Raw genomic sequence first — 18,230 nt, forward strand, 5'->3', positions numbered from 1 at the left:
TTTGAAAAATATGGGTGTGTATGGCCACCCATCACATGATTTCTCTTCTACCCCTTTCCCTGAATTTCCACCCTTCTGTTTGTCTTTTCCTAAACTAACTCTATTATAGGTAGGGGTAAGAAAAGAGAGGCTTCTGAGGAGTGTCGATATCAAAGCAACTATTCTTACTATTTAACTATGCTAATAATAGAAAGCTGTTTTTGATATAGACACCCATCTAAAGCTTCAATCTTTTCTTGATGTTGACAAAAGTAGCGGGCATTTAATGAAACGTGGGAAAAGAGGGGATGCCATCTAAAAACGAGTAAAAAATAGAGCTAGTAATGCTCCTTAACGAGTGCCCTAAGCAAAACCCGAACTTAAATCCTAACATATCTCATTATTCCAATTTCCAAACGAGGCTCTAGGGGCTCATAAACTTGCCCCCTTCAGGGATAAATTCACCCCCCCTTTATCGGTTGCCTAAGTCACAAAGGGTACAACCATTACTCTCTCTCTCCTTGAACCCTTTTGGTGGGGCCAACAATGAATGATTTGGATCTTTGAAGAAGTTGGGCACCATAAAGTATATTTTTTGAAACAAAGAATACTTGGGCCCACTTCGTTCAAAGATCCAAACCTAATATTTTGAAAAATACAATGAAGCCAACCTTGGTCTATCTATACCATTCAGTTGATCGGCCTCAATGCTACTGGAGTGTGCCCAAAAAAAAAAAAATCGGATGAATTTTGTGGTACGACGTATTTATGTTGGAGCATAACAACTGAACAGCATAACAATTTTTATGTTACAACATAAAACCAATTTTACGTCCAATCTTACGTCGAAAGAAACGGAGCCTTATAGTAAAAAAATTCTTTGCTATTAACAACTGTGAGTTTGCATTTATGTACTATGGATGAGAATTGAAGGCTCGTGAAGTATGCAAGAGTAATTTGAATTATCCCTAATCTAGATGTGATAAATTCAAGTGTATTTGATGAAAATTTGAAACTTCAAGATAAAAATTAAATCAATATAAAGTAGATGACTTAGTCTAATCTAAGAATGCATGTTAATTGTGATTATTGCATGCATAGAATTGAAGAGAGAGACCAAAATTAGATAGCAATAAACTAACTACATAACCTGAAAAGTAAGCTAGAAACACCATCAAGATGGTGTTCCAAATTTTAGTCCTCATCCTTATGCATGTCTAGACACCTCATTCTTGTTAGGAGAATTAGGTCAAGCAAGAGGTTGCTTGAAGCATTACACCCAAGGTATCTAATTTGGAATACCAAGTCTGTTGCCTCCAGCCCCTATATATAGAGATACACTAGGGTTTTAATAGGTTAGTGGGCTTTAGCCCAAATAGGCCCACTACACCGGTCCACTATCTTATTGGGCTTATATTAGAACATATATGGGTTATATTATATACCCAACAATTCTGTCTTCATTCTTACTCCAGAATAGTCAGCTGTTAGAGTAGTAACCCTTTTTTTTTTTTGGGTAGGTAAGTTGGGATTGAATTTGAAATAGGAGGAAAGTAAAGAAAGGAAAAAATGGAGCAAGCTAGGCCAACAAATTGACCAAGATGCCCTCGGTCACAAAATTACAATTTTATCCTCACGACATCTCTGAAAAATAAAAATAAAATAAAATTATACTAAACAGAATGAGTTTCTAAAAATAGACTTTAAATGTAACAAAAACCAGGCATCTTTGGACAACCATTAGCAAATAAATCGAATATTGCACGTAAGGGACACAACTGTGTCTTCAAAGCATTATTTTTTTAATTTTAGTGGTTTTTGAGGAAATGTCTCCCTCTCAACAACACTAATAATCAAGGCATTCAAACCTTATTCTTCCATTTTTATAGTGGGTTTGTGGGGAAAAAGTCTCTCATTCTCATTTGTTATAGGTGGGTTCCCTTCACGACCAATGTGAAAGAGGAATATGTGTTTAGATGGAAATTGGTATGCCTCACCTTTTACGTATCAGTCAGGATTGACCTGTCTTCCTTGCAACTTACTTTTTCTAAGAAAATTAATTTGATTGTGACCTTGGAAAATTCAACTCGTCCGACACTTTAATTCTTCTCTAGACATCTTCTAGATCATTAATTAGGCTTCCATGTGGTGGTACGTGTGTGATTAACTTAATACGATCAGGGCACGTTTATCTACGCAGAAGAAAAAACAATCCCCTTGAAAAACTTTTCAGTGAAATTTCTCCAACAAAGAACACAACTATAGCATGGGTTAACTTTCTCAAGGTCTTTCGATGAAGCATTTTTTACATGAAAGAACTTTTACCTAACAAAATGGGTCACCAAACATGGGAAAATTTAATTTTGGCCGATTTCCTTTTCCAATGTAGCCAAAGATGATGTCTTTAAAACACTTCCAATTTCTAAATTAAGAATCAAAATGATCGGCAATGTCCTAATTAAGTTAATCTTAAAGTACTTGTACTAAATCGCTGAATGTTCGTGCATCCAATTACTAGTCTCTGTGATTAAACCTTGACTTGTGATCCTAGCCCCTTGTTCTATTAGGCCTTGTTTAAGGTCAAAGATTCCCATTTCACATACGTGCAAGCCTAATTGTGATTATTTCTTGGGAAAACTGAGTTAGCTATTGGAGGTATTTTAAAACCATATATAAGTAAGATTCTCCTGCTGTTGAACTCATAATTCATTAGATACTTTTTATAATGGTGATTATTTAAGTAAGTTAGAATTAAGTATTTGAAAGTAAATTGATTTAGTTGTTCAATCATTTGATATGCTACTAACTTGTGTAAGCCGTTACAATTGGTCTTAATATTGTTATATATTATAAAATAAAGTATATTACTAATAATGTATTGTTGGGAAAAAACCATTTCCCAAACATGTGAGAAAACAATTGAACACAAACAATGGAAATATACTAACCACAAAAAATATCAACAAACAACCACAATCAACACAAGAGAATTTTTACGTGGAAAACTCCTTCAACGTGAAGGATAAAAACCACGGGACCTTTCTCGGAGTCCACTCAAATCTCCACTATAATACTTTAGGTAGGGGTGGCCAACCGGTTCGGTTCTCGGTTCTCGGTTCATTTTTTTTTCAGTTCTCGGTTCTCGGTTCCATGAACCGAACCGAACCGTACTACACAGTAGGATCGAACCGAACCGGACCGAACATAATCGGTTCGGTTCTTCGGTTCTAATGGGTAATTATTAATTATTAATTATAATTTATAAAAACTTTTAATTAAAGTTATAATATAAGTTACTTTCTTATTATAAGAATAGTATTAACTATTACTTATTAATATTATAAGTAATTTATATTATTAAGTATATGTATAATAGAAATATAAAAATATTATATATATATATATATATATATATATATATATTCAAAGTTCAACCGAACCGAGAACATTAGACCCGGAACCGAACCGAAATTTTTCGGTTCTTCATCACTGGAACCGAACCGAACCAAAAATATTTTTTTACAGTTCGGTTCCGGTTCGGTTCTTCGGTTCTGGTTCGGTTCTGGCCACCCCTAACTTTAGGTACAAAACCTAATTCTCAACATCATCAACGGGATAAACATCCCCCATTCCAACAACAATGGAATCCACAAATATGAGTGAAGATAGAGCAACAATATTAACTCCAAATAAGAAGAAAATGGTGAAGATCTCACCCAAAATCTGATGTCCGCAAACGACTCAGAAACCTGATTTAGAGAACTCCAAATCACAATCCAACCGTTTAGAATGTAGATCAAGATGTCACGAACATGCTGTCCAAAAATCAGCTCAATCGGACCACGGATCGACCTCCGATCGTCGGTTTGATCACTGCTGCGCAGAAACCCCTTTTCCTGCGAATTTTCCCTCTTTTTTCTTCTATTTTTGTGTTGTTCTCTCTAGTTGCCAAAGATTAGGGCTACACTTACATATATGCTTTAGGTATAGAAAGACCATATTATCCTTCTAGTTAAAACAAATTCCAAATAAGCCCTTATTGGGCTGGACTTAAACCCAACATGTATTTGGTATTATAAATTATATTATATTATAATAATATATTTTGAAGGGAGAAATCAAAATTTTGAGACTTGTGCAAGTTCCCTCCATCTTTTTTCATTTGGAATCTTTTCAAATGCTTTGGTGGGAATTATTTGAAATTTGGTGAATCTCACATAGAGATTTAGGATTCAAACTCCTTCATTCCTTCATCTATAAGTAGGAGATAGTTTTACTCATCTCATTCAAGTTCTTCGGAGCTCTTTCTCTTTGAGAGAGCACCATGAAAGAACTTCAAGTAATATATATATATATATATATATATATATATATATATATATATATATATATATAGAGAGAGAGAGAGAGAGAGAGGAAAGTGTTGGTGAATTTAAGCGCCCAATCACATGGGTCCCACATTTTCTGTGGTGATCCAAACCATTCATTTGCAAGGCCCTATCATAGATAAGGTGTGTACCAAGAATCAACTCCATATGATCATCCTAACCCATCCATTTGTGGAGGTCAAAATGGACAGACATTATTTGTCCACAAATCTGCCCATTTTTGTCCTCCACAAATGGAGGGGTTAGGATGATCCTATGGAGCTGATTTTTGGTACACTCCCTATCTATGATAGGACCTTGCAAATGAATGGTTTGGATCACCACAGAAAATGTGGGACCCATGTGATTGGGCGCTTAAGCTCACCATAAGTTTGATGAGCTTAAGCTCACCAACACTTTCCTCATATATATATAGAGAGAGAGAGAGAAGAAGAAGAAATAAAAAGATGGTTAAGGCCTAATGGCTATAATTGTCATTTAAACAAAAGAATTTTAATTTTAATTATGGAAACAGTTTTCTGTTAAACGGCTATATTTGAAGAGTTGCGCCTCTTCTTTAGAAGGGTGCGAGTATCTTCATGAGATGGTGTCTTAGAACCGATTTAGAGTCTATAAAAAGACTCGATCCGAGTTTGCTAAGAATCTTCTTCTTCAATCGTTTTCTTATCTCTTTCATATACGTTTAAAATTTTTTCTGAGTGAGTTCTGATTCGTGAGAATACATGAAGTGTAGTCCTGTTAAAATTCTCGGTGTTGGGCATTGTATCATAGAGATAGGATTTCAAGAGTCCATCTGCATCTATACGTGGGAAATTACTATTTTAAAGATAGCTTTCTGGAAGTGCCTTCCCTTATTAATTCTTCTGTTCTATTTTCTGCATTTTGTTCTGTCTTATTTTCTACATCTGTCTTATTTTCTACAACAAATATAACCAGATGATCCAAGATATTAGAACCTTGACCAAGCAACGAATCTTTGAGGATCATGTTGCATGGGACCAGGATCATGTAATAAGTTGCGTGGGGGAATCTATTAAATTAATGGTCTTTATCACACATATTATGTGAGACCCAAGGTTAATTTTCATGATCATATCTTATATGAGTGTCTAAGCAATTTCGCACAAGTCATTTAGCGTCTCCTCTTTTTTAAGAATAGACAAAAGCCATCTTATGGAAATGATATATTCGTCCCCTTTTCTTCCCTGGGCCATTACACTAAAGGGGTGAATATATCACTTTTCTTTGTCTCATTCATTTAATTCATATGAGCTGACACTTTCTATTGAAAATTACCAAGGCACCCCCACCTAGAAATGGAGATTTTATATGACTTGCTTGCGAACTTATGAATGATATTTGATCTAAGGAACACCATATATGAAGAGTGCAGCTATAATTTCTCCTTAACAAATGAATAGTAATCATAAGTTTAAGCTCACTATTCTTTTCATATCTGGTTTACCTCATGAAAAATTCTCAAGGACCACATTTTTTTTTTTAGAATTCGGGCTACGACTATTTAAACGTGTTTAAGATTAGAAAACTTGGGTTAGTGGGTAGGGGCAACTCTTGGGTAGGTAAATTTTGTCATTTTATTGAGTTTGGTAGGTGGCCCATGTCAATCTCATCGAATTTCTTTGTTTTTTGTTCATTTTTTCAAACTTGAATACCAACCACCACCTTTTGCAAGCTTTTTAATGAAGAGATTGCTTGAATGGATTTGATTCTGTGAAATTCCTATACGAAATATCGGAGAATAACATTTAGATTACCTTGTTTTGATAATGACACCCTTCTACCTATTAGAGTTATTTAGAAAAATATATAAATTAAGGGATTTCTAGGCAATTTTGAAGAAATCCATTTCGCAGCTAACTTTTGAAGGAGATAACAGCCACATAGGCTCAATTTTTAACAGATTTTGTCTCATCTCATGTGGCTGTTCTCTCATGCAAACAGCAGCCACAAAAATGGGTTTCCGTGAAATTGCCTAGTAAAACAAGATTTGCTTGGCAATTTTGCGGAAAGCCATTTTGCCCGCTGTCATTTGGGTGAGAGAACGGCATGGCCTGAGAGATCCAATGCACTACAATGATGGTACCAACCGTAGCATAAAAAAGACTCAACTCCGGCATTCGAATTTCTTTCTAGGGCTTAACGACGCCTAGTCCATGGAGTGTCAACCCGATCCTAAGGTTTATAATGACCAGAAGTTCTATGCTAGGATTCCCAAGTCTTAAAAGTAGAAAATAACAAAGAAAAGATAGATAAATCGCCCAAATTCGAGAGAAGGCGAGACTCTCCAATTTCTATTCAAACAGAAGTTCTTTTTAGTTTTACATCTTTTCCTCCAAACGTTATATGATACCAATTAATGAAGGGATAAGGACCGACTAATTATCAGCCAATAAAAACAAATGCCTAAATTAGTTAGATAATGATGAAAATATGCTAATAAATCAAAATAGCAACTAATAGATTATTAAGGGATCGTAACATTCCCTCCCTCTTAAAAGGCGCCTTCGCTGCATGGTGTGAAATCATGAAGTTGTCGTTGAAATTGCGACCAGTTCTTCCACATGGCATCTTCATGTGTTATGTTGGACCGCGTTATTGTTCTTCGGCCCAAAATTTTGTATATCTGAGCTCGCAAAATGCCTTGATCCGACATCAATGTCTTTAATGAGATTAAAGACATCGTGGGCTCGTCGAGTATTTCTTTCCGCCACATCAGAAGATCGGCTAATGGGGTGGCGGATAGGCTCGAGGAGGCTTTTGAGCTGTTCACCCCCCACCCGGTTCCTCTTCCCGATTTTCCTTTTGTTTCTTTCTGCTCTTGATCTTGTCTTTTGTATAAATCTGTTCTGTATCTTTGTTTTTTCGACCATCTAGGTCCTTTTTTAATGAAGTTACTTACCATTCAAAAAAAAAGGAAAGAAGAAGCAGTATATTTTTTTGAGAAAGAATGAGCAGCAACATAAGAAAGATATGAACTTGGTCAGACACTAAAGAAGCAAAAGCATTCCCTGATAAAGATACTAAAATGTCAATGATTCTTCCATTGGCTACAATCTTGGTCAAACACTAAAGCTCACAAAATCAACCTGATTCAATCAAAGCTAAGGTTGAATCAAGAGGATAGCTAGAATTTTCAAAAGTCTAAGTGAAACTCAATCGAGTACCAAAAGAACTTATCAAGCTTTGAATTGTCTCGATCGAATTTTGCAACTCCAACTTTCACAAGTACCAAAAGAACTTAACTGAATGCATTCCTCGCTTTGCAGCTCACATGAGTACTCAGCCTTGGTTTTAAGTTAAAATCAAACTAGGGCAGTCCCTAACTACGAGTCTGAAAACCTTAATTTTGACAATGCGAGAAAGAGAATCCTGATATATGCAGATACATGACAATTATGCGACTATGCTACTCATCTTGCGCAACTAATAACCAATGGGAAAAATGAAAAAATTGCATGTCCAAAAAATGAAGTGTTACCTTAGTTACATTACGATGATCAAGCTTATGCCAAACGGCAACTTCTTGGGTAAAAGCTGCTCGAAGAGCGGCCCTCTTTGCCCTGGTCAAGCAACTTAACCAAAAAGAAAAGAAAAGGAAGGAGACATAACGTTAGTAAAGTCTCAAATTTAGAGGTTCTCTCAGCAAAGAAGCAATGAAAGTTACAATTCAGGCGCCGTAAAAGCTATTTGTTTTATAATATATCAAACAAAATAGAGAGGGATAAGAGAAAAGAGAAGTATTACCAGATTCCTACATGCATATGGCTGAAATATCATGAAAAAAATAAAACCACAACACATTTCTCTCCTGTAGAAAATCCCAAACGCAATTATCAAACTAAATGACTTGATGCCGGATGATAGATTGCTTACAAAGTCTCCATTTCTGATCTCTTGTATGCATAGTCACAAACATATGTCTACGGATTTTCTCTGGAAGGGAAAATCTCAGGAGATTTTGAATTTTTTATGTTAGACTGTGTTAGGTCTAAAATTGGTAACAGGTTATGGTAGGGCCGGAAGGGCTGATCTGGCATGCCACAGCTGAAGGGATAATGGAGTCCTGTGCTGCACAAGGGCACAGACAAGGATACAAAGGGTCAGAAGACCAACCCGGAGTGGTGCTCCGGACGGGCGCTTCGACACTCAAGTCAGTATGAGCAGGAGTGCAGAGCAATGTCAGAGCAAAAAGCTTAGGGTTTTTATCTCAGATCCCTCACCTTAGCACAAGTGAAGGCTATTTATAGTGATCCTGAGCCACCTGTCCAGGACAGGTGGTAGCCCCTGTATGGACCAGGTTTCATACCTAGGAGGGGCAGGTGGAAGTCCCCGATTGGTCCAGGCGTCATACCTAGCAGGGACAAGTGTTGGCTTTGCAGTGGTCCCTGTAAGGGCCACGTGTCAACAGCCGATTGGTTGCAGATTTTGGACCCCATCAGACTGCTTACAGATTCCCAGTCATTTCAATGGCTAAGCAATTTAATTGAGATTCACAAAACCTTATGATATAAAACTTCAAATAATTCTAAGTTGCTCCCACTATCTTGTTGCATCCTCCACCAAGAAATTGACATGGTCAAGTTGTTTAACCTACAAAAAAATAAGAACTTAGACACACACATACAAAATTTTCCAGAGGCTTTCACATTTAACGACCAGTACTCATTGGACTCAACACCCCACCCTCATGCATTCATTACTAAGCTCATAAACAATTAAGTTACGAAAATAATGAACTTACAGTCATTGGTTCTTCTCCATGGAGCACCCCAATACTATTAACTAACATTTCACCATAGAAATATCATAGAAAAAATGACCTATTGAAAAATAAACCATTCATCAGATTAAAATTAGTTCAAGATATAAAAAATATATATAGGTATCATACGTAGAGAGTTAAATAATACAGCTGTATGTTTTTATTGCTAGACTTAAGTGTAGAACAATTATAGAGTCAACCTTCTCATGCATATCGAGAAACAGAAAAATATTTCATAAAGTTAAGCAATCATCAAGATTGATAACAAAGTACAATTCAGAACAAGTTCAATTGGATACCAGTGGGGAGCAGTCATAATGGACATTGATATTGTGTGACCCAAGACAGTGGTAGCCAAGTCTATGTGGGTGACATCAATGAGGAATTGAGGATTCGAGGCTGAAACCTATCTCAAAATAAGGAAAAAAAACATATACCGAAAGGTTTAGGTGTAGGATTACTGCAATATGAAAAGGCAGTGCTTGGGGCAAACGAAAAATGATTGTAAAACAAAAGATTTGGGAGGTGTATTATGAGACGAAAGCAAGGCTATGCAAGCAATTACATTTGGTCATAAGCAAAAAATTAGTTTAATATATCTCTATTTCGAGCATGTCTGTAGTATTGCATATTTAGTCAGAAGAAACTTTATGGTGCTTCATCCATATTTTAGTGAACAAAATACAATTGGGATCCACCACTTTCGTGATCCAAACCACTCATCTCCCATGCAAACTGATGTAGTGTGTTTTCCAGGGAAGGTATTTGGAAAATTAAACGCACGAGCTTTAGTCAAGAGGCGACCATTAACTCAGGGAAGAGACTGGGCTATGTTACTGAATTTTGAATTTTTGATCTTAAAGGGTTGATTACTTGACTGCCAAGAGTCACCTTTTAAAAGTCCAGAAAGTTTGCCCAATTTCCAGCAAGTAGCTTGTTGTTTTTAACCAAGTCTTGCTAGTGGAAATTGTCCCTCTACTGACACTTTTAAGCACAATGGACAGTCGCCATGCCCTCATGACAATACTCTGTCATATACAGGTTGCTGAAAAGAACCTGCACTATAGTGTCTCCAAGTAGTTTTAGGAATGACAAAGTCTTAGCAAACTGTTCTTCCCAAAGTTCAATTACAAGTAAGTCATATAGGCAGTGTTTAAAAATGCGGATGTGATGCGGAACGCGGCTGAAGAAAATGCTAGTATAGCAAAACACGGAACGCGGCTGAAGAAAATGCTAGTATAGCAAAACACGGAACACGGCGAAAGTAAAAGGGAGTCTACTTGAGGGAGTCCATGATGATGCGGGGGAGTTTTAAAACTATGCATATAGGTGTTAGGCTCTTGGAGAGGAGCAGAATTCATTTCCAATGCCAGTTACAAGTCTCTGCCAACCTCTATAACAATGATAGTATGGCAGCAAACTTTCAACTAATCAAATCAAGATCAAGAACACCATTAATGACAGGAACTTATATGTGCTAGCTAGATCCATCCACCAACATCAAAGATTGTAATAATTTTGAATTTCAACAAGTGGGAGGGATTACTGAAAATTAGCAGTGTATGGCCGAGTATACAAATGGCAGCAGGCACAGCTTTGTAGATAGCATGCACCACTAACTCGATCTGGATTACTTTTCCTAATAAAAAACACATTTCACTGGATACCAAGGAACAACCAAGCAACCAAAACAGCTCATGTGGCGTGGGTGTCTCCAAGGTGCTCCCTGTTCTGCCTCCATCATGTTCCCTTTGGAAGAAAACTGATCATAAAACTCATTTTCAATGCTACGAAACTACTATGTATCCCCAAATGGTAATGCAATTGGTTAAGATTTGAACTCTAAAAAACTGAGTTTCTTAGTTACAGTTGACAAATTCCATATGATGTTAGATTATACATGCAAATGGAGATCCCTAAAGATGATATGAACACAAAAATTTATTCTTGCATTAGCAATAACCATCCAGAATACCTAAATTTTTATACCAGGCTCATTCTAGGGCTTACAAACTTCATCTCATTCTCTACACATTCCAGAGCAGTCACATAAACCAAAGAAAGATTTAACACTCACTCCCTTACAATTAGAAAGTTCCATACGATTAGATGAGCCAGAACTGTCGGGCATTCTGGATTTTATTTTCGCAGTTCCCAAGTTAAACACATTGTTAGTAAAACGTGATTTGCCGAAAAAATGGGACGACAAAAATTCGAGTTTAATATTGTACTCGTTCAAAAAAACGTAGTCTAAAAAACGGAAACACAAGATGAGTTTAGAATTTTGTCATTTACAAAATATGGTGGGGGTAAAATTAGAAAGTTGGCCCAAAAAACGTGTTTAAAACATTTAAAACACATTTTAAACGTGTTTAAAACATTTGCCTAAAAAAAACGGAGTTTTATTCGGTGTGAAAGTTTTAAACCAAGTTTTAAAGAGCACACCAATAAAACGCGTTTTTAAAAATAAAATAAAAAACGGAGTTTTGCTAGCTATGGTTAAACAACAAAGAATATGGTTATAATACAAAAATAAAAAATGACCAACTATGGGCATTCAACTTCAACATACCTTAAATCATTGAAAACAAGATTTTCTGGCAACTGACCCATCAGCATAACCACTCCACGATCTTATCTCGAAAAACAAAAACCCAAAATCATTTTGTTTATGAAACTGTTACGTGCCTAATCGGCCGTAACGGAAATAAACAAAATAAAAGAGAAATAGAGGGGGGGAATGGTTGATTCGAGGCAACCGAACCTCCTAGCGGCTCGATTCGAGAGGAGCCATGACTCTTCAAAACAAAGTCTCCTTTGCTGTAAATTATCTTCTCTTCTTTTTCATTATATTACAACTACTTAAATACTAACACAAAGTAGTTAAACATCACCCATCCACTTCCCCAGTTACAACACACACCATCAACAACTAACACCCACTACCCTAAACACATACACCATAACTAACACCCATAACTCTAAAAACACATTCCCACAACTAGATAATAATTAGATTATAACTACCCATATACACCATAATTATATGCACATAACAGAAACTTTCTTCTTAAAAGAGAGAAATACCCTTACAATATGAGAAACGCATCAAAGGATAGAAAATCACACCTTGATAGAGCCATGCTACAGATAGAGATGAGATGCCATTTTTTTTTATTTTTTTGAGATTATCATCAGCTCAATTTCTGTGTGGCATTAAACTGAAATCCATTACATAATACGCAAAGAATTATAAAGCGGATTAAAAGTCCACACAAAGGCATTTCATCGAAAAGTTGATATGCATTAATCACATAAACCAAACAAAATGAAATTCCTCCTACAAATCAAATGCAGACAAATCCAATTCACGAAAAAGTAAGATCATATCGAACAGGAAAAAGAAATCCAACCGCAAACAATCAGATCATCAAAAAAAGAAAAAAAAGACAATATGATTATAGGAGTGCGTCAAAACCCTAGACTGATCAAACCCTAGATTTAGAAGTAGATCGAGCGAAAGCAACTACCTTCCACAATGAATACATAAATCAAACGAATATAACTCCGACTAACAACGCCCACCCTAACTACACAATTGCAGATAAAATCGGAATTCTAAATTTCTAGAGTTTTGATCTTAGTTGAATAACCAGATGGACAAAAGAACATTTCTCCCGAGAAAATGACGAAAGGAAACTTTATTCAGACAATTTACCTATGCCTATGAGGACCAAAACCACTGCACCATCTTCTCATAGTTATGCCTGGCCGGATTTCACTGCTTTTTACCGGCGGTCTCTACAAAAATGCCTGTATAAAATTGTTTTACAAAACGCGTCGTATAGAATTTTACCGGCAAAAATGACCGCCGGTAAAAGCATGGCCAAAATTAAGCCCCGGTAAAAATATGTTAATGGCCCCTGGTAAATGTCCGCCCTTATAACCTTCATTTCTTTAGTGGTTTGTGCTTGATAGGAAGAGTGCAAATATGTTAAGAGTCTTGGTCGGAAAAGGAGTTGAGATTTATAAAAACCTATGTGCAAAGGGTTGTTTGCACCCTAAGGCTCTGCTCACTTGTTTTCTCGGGAAAGGAAAAGAAAAGGTTTCCTGGGAATCTGACGTGGCATTAGGAAAAGAAATCCAGGGAAACTGTGTAGGAAAAGGTTTCCCGCGCCTGCTCACGTGCGCAGGAACTATGCAGGAAAAGGTTTCCCGAGAAACTGCTTGCCCACCCTTTTTCACTAGTTTTCCCGGGGAAGCAAATCCAACCAAAATAGTGGGATTTGGTTTCCCACACTTGTGAGAAAAGAGACATTTCCACATCATTTTTGGCAATTTCCATGTCATTATTTGACATTTCCCACCTAGGCTTGCTACTTTCTCAGGAAAGCAAGTGAATACCAAAATTCAGTCTTGTCAAGGAAAAAAGAGGCTGTTTTCTAGGGATTTGCTTTCCCGGGAACGCAAGTGAACAGAGCAAGTGCAAGGGTAGTTTGCACGCTTATTTTCATTTTGTCTGAAATAGAAAAATAGTTCTCTTGCTTCTCTAGCAAGTGGTGTTTTTTCCTTCGTGGGATCAAAGGTTTAGAGGTTGACGACGTTAACTGCAGACTTGTTCTTCGCGATTTCAGCTACGCTAGATATTATCCTAAGGAAATCGACATCAGTAATGCACCTTAAAGCTTCAATCTTCCTCGACATCTCCACCAAAGGCTCATCACTCTTTACTAAAAATTTTCAACAACAAAATCTGGTTTTATTACTAGTTTTTTTCTAAATGCAATGGCAAAACTGCAACACTATCTTTTGCGTTATCTTTTGGAAATATCTTATTTGAACTTTTCTAGCAACACAAACACTCCAACATATCTTACCATATCGGGTGAACTCCATTTTCTTATGTTGTCCAAGATTGGCAAGGGAAAAACTTTGGGAAGAAAGCAAAGAGTGACCTAATTACAATTTGTTATGGGTAATGATAAATTCGCAGCCCCTTCGCAGCCCCATCATCCGCATCCCTTTAATGTAAAAACCGTTAAAGTGTGCCACATATCCTCCTTTAAAGCGGTGCGAATTATCCTATTAGGGGAGCGAATTCATCATCACCCTTTGTTATTACCTTTATAGAAGTCTTTAGGAAAGACTCGTGGTAATGGTTTGGTATCACCGACCAAATTACTGACCTGCTGGCCGGACACCTCTTTAATTGGTGGTTGGAAAGTGAAATACAAATACAAGCTTCTGATGAACTAACTATGATCGGATTGAGGAATGACTCTTGATTACCACATTATTTGGCCCCGTATATATCGACATTATCAAACCCATCATGATAATTCATTTACCCAAATGTTTTGAAAAAGGATCGAATCAAACTAGTTCAACTTTGATTCAATGCGTGTCTTGTTCCCCGCCTTTGCTGGATGATCTTGTTTATAGTTTTAATATGGGACTTCCTAGGTTAAAAGGTTTCTTACAAAGTTTCCTAATTTAGCTAGGAATAGAGTTAGGGTTCAGGTGGAACAAAGTATATAGTATTTAGGGGAAAATACACTTAAGACCCCCCGTGGTTTCTGACACATTCAACTTATCCCCTAATATTTAAAAAGTTACAAGTAGACCCCCTGTGGTTTCAATTTGTATAAGGTAGGCACCCTTAGTTGACGGCTCGTCCACAGATTGAAGAGTTAGGATGATCCGATGGAGCTAATTTTTTAGGCACACTCTATCTATGTCAGGGCCCATCAAATGAACGCTTTGGATCATCCAAACAATGTGGGCCCATACCGAATCCAAACACTACCAAAAATATGGTGGGCCCACATTGTTTGGATGATCCAAAGCGTTCATTTGATGGGCCCTAACATAGACAGGGTGTGCCTAAAAATCAGCTACATCGGATCATCATAACCCTTCAATTTGTGGATGAACCGTCATCTGAGGGACTTTACCTCACCCAAATTGAAACCACATGGGGTCTACTTGTAACTTTTTAAACATTAGGGATTAAGTTGAATGTGTCAGAAACCACAGGGGGTCCACTTGTAACTTTTTAAACATTAGGGATTAAGTTGAATGTGTCAGAAACCACAGGGGGTCTAGTGTATTTTTCCCTAGTTTTTACAACCTAAAATTGAGGGTAAACTGAAGGTGTGCGAGAATAGTTTTCATTTGTTATGAGAAAAAGAGTGTTAGAGAGTGGGTTATCTTTGTGACTCAAATTTATGTTTAGGCCTTGTTAGTTATAGATTTTGACAACCGAAGTCCCTGTTTGTTTGAGATTGTGACAACCGATGGTGAGGGCTCCAACGCCAAATTTATGTTTATTTTGCAAATTTACGCACTTAGAAAGAGATAGGGGAGGAGAGTTGGAGTCAATCAATTTTTTTTATCACGATTGAAATCAACTGGTCTCTCTCTCCACCCAGAGGTATCGAAACTTGCTTAGTGTATCATGATTGACGTCAACTTATCACGCAGAAAACATTTCTTGAGGAAAACATTTTTTCTAAGAAATTTTTTTATTGGCACAATTTAGAGGAAAATGGTAAATTTTAGGTATATCATTATAAATTAAGGGAAATGATATTAGCACAACCATTCTTTAATAATTGCACAAATGCGGCTTGTCTTTTCCTCTTTAATTAGTGGGTTTTTAAGAGCTTTTTGGGAAATGTAATAACCCTTGACAGCTCTTTAAATATTGGATGGGTTAGGGAAATTAGAAAAACATGTTTGTGTTGGGTTTTCACATTCGGTCGTGTCCCATCTTGACACTTTTGGGCAGTTTTGCAAACCGTTAGCAATCTGATTTCTGGATAGGGTTTTCATCAAAAAGATAAGTGCAATCTGAAATTTTAAGTATAAGTTTGGGTCCGAGCAATCAATTTGGGTTTAAGAAACCAGTTTTAAGTCCAAGTAACCAAGTTGGATTCGACCTCGATTAAGCCATACACCATTCCTGCTTTATGGTAGCAGTTCCAACACTTTGAAAATTGTAGTTCTCCCATCATCTATTTTCTCCAACAATATATATCCTACAGTTTGTTCTAATATAACTTTCCTAAATTAAATCTGCTGTAAATAAAACTTGAACAGTAGTGCTTGAAGTCACTTTTTTTTATACGTAATCAAACAATTGAAAATGATGGAATTTAAGAGAAGTTTTTCTATTACAAACTTATCTAGAAAATTTTGCAATCAAGAGAGAAGAGAGAGAGAGAGAGACATTTCATTTATGTTTATTGTTACATCAACAACCACAACCGCAGACATATAACATTCCCGGTATCGCCAGTCCGCCGAGAGATCTCACACTCCCGGACTTATTATCGGTCCATGATCCACTTCTACGGAGCAGGAGGTGGAGTTGAACCTTCAGCCTGTGAGGATGAAAGGGCTTTGCTGATCTGGATAATTGAGAGTGAATTTTGTATTTTTTTGAATTGATTGAGAGATTTGACGAAAGTGGCATCCATGACGCCGTTTAAGTCTCCGGCACCAAAGCCCACTTTGCCTCCTTTTAGATCTGTGATGTTAACGAAGCCTGAAAAGCCATGGGGGTTCTGGCCGCTAAAGAAGTAGAGAGTGTCCATGAGCGTTGTACGGTCGGGGATATGGTGTAGGGATTTGACACTAAAGTATTTGAGGAGGATGTGAAGGGAGAGGACGTTTTTGAGGGCCTGTGAGGGGAGGTGTTTGGAGAGGAGGGTCGACATTCCAGCATTGTCCACTGCGAGGACGGTGATGGCTGGCCTGCTGTTGATATCGGAGGCGATATCGGTGATGGATAGGTAGTGGTTGAAGGTTGAGAAATTGGGGTATTTGGCGAGGATAAGGGTCACATTGTGCCCCGCATTGGAGGTGTAAGAGAGGAGGAAGAGGGAGAGGAGGAAGAGGAGAGGGGTTGGAGAGAGGTGCATTGTTTGAGTTATTGTCCTAGAGATAGAGAGAGGGTGTTGGTGAAAGGTGACCTGGAGAGGGGTCTTATATAGGAAAATTGTGAAAAGGTAATACAGATGTCTGCGGCTGATATTCCACACGGTTGTGTCTTGTGAGTCAAAAAAGGTGGCCTAGTGAACTGCCAATAATAATACGAGAGAGAGAGAGAGAGATCATTGTCAGAACGAAAAATAGTGAAAATTAATGAAAGGCGCTAATAAATTCACCCATCTACATGTCCCCATCCACCCCCTCTTAAAATGTATTTTAAAAATACATGTATAAAGTTTTTTTTTTTTTTTTTTTAAATATCACTTGGCACACCTTGTTCAAAGATCCAAACGTTCTTGGACCCCAACGTATATATCAGCCCAAATTTTATACATTGGAACCCTTCACTTATTTCTAGAAGCTCCATCGGATTTTGTGGTTGCATACATCCATGGTTTAAAATTTCGACCGAAATCCGAAATTTCGGTTTTCAGTGGGGACCGTATGTGGCGAAAGTAGAAATTTCGGTAATTTCGGTTCGAGAAAATGTCTTTTTTATTATTTTTTAAAAAAGCATTACAAAATTTCTCCGAAATTTTGGCATTTCGAAATTTCTCTCCGGAATTTCGAATGAGAGTACGAAATTTCGGTTTTAGGGAAGTCCAAAACCGGTACCGAAATCAAAATTTTAAACCTTGCATACATCACGTTTCACATTCCGAAATTATTTTAGACCAAGCTGTTGTTTGAGCCTGCGTTCATGGTTTTATTTTTTTAAAGGGTCATAATCCATTGAACTGGACGTTCAAACCATAGACTTAGAGAGTTAGAGTATGTAAACTTTTTTTTTAAATCATATTTTATAATAGGCGGTCATATGTGAAAGCTCTAAGTAGTAATGGGCAGCACCATGTTTTTTTGCTTGGGACAGTTAGTTCTGGTCTATCAATGACAGCAAGTAGGCTGGTTTTCTTCACGTGGGAAGGATTCAACGTTCCTGATTGACGTGTGATGCAGGTGCATCTAGGCCGTTCATGCGCCAATCAAGCCAAGTTCGCCAATAGTTTGAGACGGCGTGGTTCACGTTGATCCAAAGGCTCGATGGAGTTTCTTTTTATTAGGATTTTATTTTACTAGGCCTCTTA

General features: G+C 37.2%; 1 long non-coding RNA gene and 1 pseudogene across 1 annotated transcript; both read right to left on the bottom strand.

Moving 5' to 3' along the window:
- Nucleotides 1-6,632: 6,632 nt before the first annotated feature.
- On the bottom strand, nucleotides 6,633-13,118 carry LOC143878364 (uncharacterized). The gene is made up of 3 exons (XR_013250943.1): nucleotides 12,869-13,118; nucleotides 9,130-9,208; nucleotides 6,633-8,978 (listed from the first exon to the last, which is right to left on the bottom strand). It is a non-coding gene; the product is annotated as an uncharacterized LOC143878364 (long non-coding RNA).
- Nucleotides 13,119-16,502: 3,384 nt separating this feature from the next.
- Nucleotides 16,503-17,075, bottom strand: LOC143878728 (fasciclin-like arabinogalactan protein 1 pseudogene; annotated as a pseudogene).
- Nucleotides 17,076-18,230: the final 1,155 nt, after the last annotated feature.

The sequence above is a fragment of the Tasmannia lanceolata genome, unplaced genomic scaffold, assembly GCF_043159265.1.
Source record: "Tasmannia lanceolata isolate RefF3 unplaced genomic scaffold, GAP_Taslan_0.1 ptg000006l, whole genome shotgun sequence".
Lineage (NCBI taxonomy): Eukaryota > Viridiplantae > Streptophyta > Magnoliopsida > Canellales > Winteraceae > Tasmannia > Tasmannia lanceolata.